Source organism: Echinops telfairi, unplaced genomic scaffold (assembly GCF_000313985.2).
Source record: "Echinops telfairi isolate 266 unplaced genomic scaffold, ASM31398v2 ScPeMD7_7424;HRSCAF=8462, whole genome shotgun sequence".
NCBI classification, from domain to species: Eukaryota; Metazoa; Chordata; class Mammalia; order Afrosoricida; family Tenrecidae; genus Echinops; species Echinops telfairi.
Window position 1 is genome coordinate 34,832,901 of NW_022111324.1, and position 5,027 is coordinate 34,837,927.

At 36.5% G+C, this 5,027-nt stretch overlaps 1 long non-coding RNA gene across 1 annotated transcript; it reads right to left on the bottom strand.

Moving 5' to 3' along the window:
• Positions 1-637: 637 nt before the first annotated feature.
• On the bottom strand, positions 638-4,757 carry LOC123522564. The gene is made up of 3 exons (XR_006680815.1): positions 4,707-4,757; positions 2,138-2,266; positions 638-734 (listed from the first exon to the last, which is right to left on the bottom strand). It is a non-coding gene; the product is annotated as an uncharacterized LOC123522564 (long non-coding RNA).
• Between the last annotated feature and the right edge of the window lie 270 nt (positions 4,758-5,027).

Sequence of the window (5,027 nt, forward strand, 5' to 3'; positions counted from 1 at the left end):
GAACATTTCATGACATGGACAATTTTTGAAGACATTATGCTCAACAAAATTAGTCCATCCTGTTAAGAAAAATATTATATGAGAGTACTGTTATAAGGGAAATAGTTAAGAAAAACATTTTCCACACCAAAAGAAGCAGACTTTGATAGGTATGGGGAAGTCAGAGTATTTGGGTGGGAGGGGGAAGGAGGGAGATGGGAAGAAAAAGGAGAGACAGAAATACAAAACTTAGTTGGCAATTGTTTTCTTATGTTTTATTAAATTTCAAAAGAATATCTGTTGAAAAGAGATACACACGGATAGAGACACACAGAAACATGAATAAGGGTGTGGATCTAATTTGCATCTAGTATTCTTACTTTTAAATATATGTTTATTTATTTGGTTTGACAGAGTAACTGAGTCTCTGGAACTAAGAATAGGTTACTTATTCCCAGAACATCTTACCACGAGATCTCTCAGTCCTGAAAGCCACGAAGTGACGTGATAAAAGCTTAATTTTATGAAAGTCACATCGCAGAAGAGGAATCACAAAATACAGAGAAAATAAGAGAGCTGAAACATCAACACCATTTTCTTTTTGAGGAGAGGCAGAGACCCCTCCTGCTCCTGCACCACACTCACAATTGATCTCATGTTGGGCTCCATTGCCGCAGCTGTGGGGCAGTACTTCCTCTTCTGTGCTGCCCTCCACTTTACCAAGCACGATGGCCTGCCTCAGGGACTGGTCTCTCCTGACAATGTACCAAAGTTAAATATTTGCACAGAAAATCCACATTCTGCATATTCATAATTACCAATATAAAATATGCATTGCGTTAGCACTTACATTTTATGTTAATCAAGGATATTTTATTACATAAAACTCTCCTACCTTTCCAAAGTTTAAAAGTGAATATACATGTGATAAAATTTACTAGGATTGCTGTTTAAATGGACTCGTGGGTACAACAGATGCATTAGCATTTTAAAATGTTAATCAAGAATATTAGTATAAATTAAATCTCTATATATTCACTCAGAATTCACTTCCACGGAGTCACTGCTGACTCATAGTAACCCTATAGAGCAGAGTAGAACTTATGCTGTGGGCGTCTAGGACTCTAACTTTTTAAGGGAAAAGAAAGCCGCCTTTTCTCCAGCTGAAAGGCTGGTAGTTTCCCTCGGATGCCCTTTCCGGTAGCAGGACAGCTCGCAGCCCACTCCACCAGTGGGAGTCTTCCCCATGCCCTAGGAGAGATTAACTGATAGGTAGCTAAAATTAAAATTGTCACCAATGTAAATTAGGAGAAGCCAAAACTACAAAATACTCTGATGCTAGGACTCATTGGCATTTGTTTGAATCCTCTCCGTAGTGACTGTAGGAGAACTGCTCCACAGGGTTTCCAGGGCAGTAATCTGTATGGAAGCAGACTGACACATCTTCTTCTTGGGGAGCAGCTGGGGGGGGGGTTGAAATCAGAATTGGAATCCAAGGGATTTAACCACGGCACAATCAGGAGTCCTTAGACTAGAGTAGATTTTCAGCCACATGTATTTGTTAAGTTTAAAGATTTACTGAAAATCTCTCTATACATCAACTCGTGCTCCTATAGAGTGGGTAGAACTACCCTGTGGCTTTCTGAGACTGTAACTCTTTCCTGCAGCAGAGGGTGCTGGCTTTCTCCCAAGAAGCAGCTCGGAGCTATGAACAACTGACCCTGAGGTTAGTAGCCCAGTGTGGAACCACTGCAACACCAGGGCACTGATGAGTCAGCACTAATTTGATGAGTGTGAGAGCTATACATCAAAATGATATTTTAATTGTTTGGTTTTCAACTGGTGTTTTAATCCAATTTAACTCATGGACTTCCAGTGGATTCCGGCTTATAGAGTATTATAATCCCATAGTTGTACAAGTTGTTACAAGTTACATAGCTGTTACAAGTGCAACAACATCATATGTAATGTTTATTTAACATGCATAAAGGTCCAGAATTTTATTCTGAATCGTCATAAATTGTCCATTAATATACAGTATAATGTTAGTGTTGAAGGAGCATTATTTTAGTACTTATAATAAATCATACAAAAATAGTCCTGGTCATGCAGATTCTCAGCACTTGACTGTTAACCAAAGCTAACAGCTTGAACTCACCAGCTTCTGTCCAGAAAAAGACACAGCAGATGATCTCTGTAACAGTGCAGCCTTCAAAGCTGAGTGGGGCAGAGTTACGCTTTGTTCCACGGTGTTGTAATGGCTCAGCAGCAGTGTGCTTCTCTGTTTCTTAAATAATAGACTAAATTATTTAAGGTACTTATTGAGAACTCCCAAACTCCTTATAATATGAGGTAATAAATATAAAAAGTAAATAGTTTATGAAAAAAATCAGCTTTGTCATCAGCAGAGTTTGGTTTTGATTTTTAATTTAATTGCATTTATATAGCAGTTCATGATTTAACAATAGATGTTTTATTGAATTTTGTCAAGTTGCTTAGGGCTATATCAACTTTCTTTTTATTATTCAATATTATTCTGTCTTTTATGTATTTTATTTTACAGATTTTTAAAAACAATTATTGATCACACTGGTAAAAGCATTTTAATTTCAATTTATTTCTATTATTTTGTGTAGGACGTAACAATGGACCCTCCTGAGGTATATTCTCCAAATGTATCTTTTATCACCTACTTATGGGGACTTTACGGGACATTTAATTCTACCATCCCTATACACTTATAATGTTGCCTGTCCTCAGGTTAATAATCAAATACATTATTAAAATGATAATGACAAAGAGGTAATACTAGCTGCAGCCAGGAAGTAAATAAACAAGGTGCATTCAGGTTTAAACCTCTAGGTTACATGGATGTTAGGAAGCATTTCACAGTAAACGTCTGTTAAAAGCAGAATTTGTTCCTTGGGACAGCAGGATAAACAAGCAATCCCAGGCAGAAAGTGACAGAATAAATTCTGTCAAATCTGTAGACACTAGTCACAGGGTTCCAGCAACTTTAAAACAGCTGAATAAAAAGAGAGTCCAAAGAGAGCTTATAAGAAGTAGGTTTTCTTTGGTTTCATGCTCACGTGCACCCTACTCTCTCTCAAGGTGAGGGTGACAGGTTTAAGGCAACACCAGCAAACACTCTCCTAGAGGGATCTGGTGTCGATCTAGAAATAGGAAAGCAATTAACACTATTGAGGTCTGCTTAATAGTAAATTGGTGTGTTTGTGTGTGCGTGCGTGCATGTGTGTGTGTGTATGCATGTGTGCGTGCATGTGTGTGTGTGTTCTGGCTTGTCTGGGACTGCCTGCATAACCTAAGCAAAGGACCCCTCTCAGTTTGGCCTCTCTGGCAATCGCACACACAGCTGAGTGGTAGGGGACAGAGACCAAGGGCTGTGATGACACGGAGCCACCTAGGGCTAAAAAATGCCATGCACACAATTAATAGATGCCTCAAAGCTGAACAGAGAAAGCAGAAAGATATTTTCATTTGGAGATGAAGGTTTTCAAAAGTACTGTGTGCACGAGCAATTGCAAAAGGGGACATTGTATGGTTTAAATTCAAGAAAGGTGTGTTTTAGAGTTGTATTATTTTACCAGACTTACCGAATCTTTATTCAATAAAGCAAATAATCCAAGATGCTAGACCATATGAGAATTAATCATCTTTTTTCTGAAAGGTGACTATAATCAGAAAAACTAAAAGAAGTGTTAGCAAAGATGTGGAAATATGGAAACACAATTGATTTGCTGCCAGAAATGTAGAAGATAAAATACTGCTGTGGAAAACAATTTGGTCATTCCTAAAATAAATAAGCGAAACCTAGACTTACTACCTGGCCCTGAAACCCCATTACTATGACAAAATCTTACACCCAGATTATTCATAGGAGTATTACCCACAACCACTAAGAGATAAAATAATACAAGTGTTCTTAAAGAGATTAATGTATAAATGAAATAGATAATATTATTCAATTGAAGATAAATGAAATTATAATGCAAGCTATCACATAAAGAAATACTTAAATATTATGCTGAGTAAAATAATTTTAAAAATGGAGAAATCCTGAATGAGCACATTCATGTGAAATTCTAGGGCAGGCCAAATTGTGTAGACTATAGTTTATTTGAGGAAGCATGGGCTGGGTGAACAGGAAATAGGATTAATTGCTACAGGGACTCTATGAGCCTCTCTGTGATGTAATAAAAACTTTTGAAACTAGATAGTGGTAATGACTGCACAGGTGATGAATATAATTAATGTCACAGACTTGTACACTGAAACATGGAATTATATGGAAACTTTTATCTTCTATCATAAAATATTTTAAGGTTATAGTTGGGAGATGAGACACACATGAAAGAAAAAGTGAAAAATATTAACAGATACTATGAACAACATGGTGTTCTGCATTAGAATTTATAGCTGAGAGGGATTAATAGAGAATATGGTGAAATATAAAATCATTTTAGTAGTATATACATGTATGTGTATTTTTATATATATAATTCTCAGGTACAGATGTCAAATTATAGTAAGGAAAGATATGATGAAAAGAATAAAATAGCTAAATCTTTTCTTCTTAACTAATAATAAATAAGCATTACCTAGTGTAATTTGTTATGAATAACAGAGAGGCCCAAATAAAAATGATCAGTCATATTTCTCTTTTTGTTGTTTCTCTCTTTCTTGATTTATTCTTCTACCATACCTACCTTCGTTACTTCACTGTTGTATCCAGAAGGGGGTTGTACTTTTGCTGCTACACTGCAGGAAAAGAAAACTCCATGACCACGATGCCCATCCATGCACAAACTCACACCCAAGCATTTCCCCCTTCTATTTAATTTTATTCTTTTTCATTTTAAAAGGCTAGCATGGGTCATTAAATTGAACAGAATACCTAAATATGTTGTCACCATTACTTGCAAATATTCTATGATCTCAATTTCAAAGGATTCACTGTGCAATTAGCTCTTCCCTCTCCAGCTCTCTTTATGGGCATCACTCCACCAAATATTTTACCTAATTCTCTA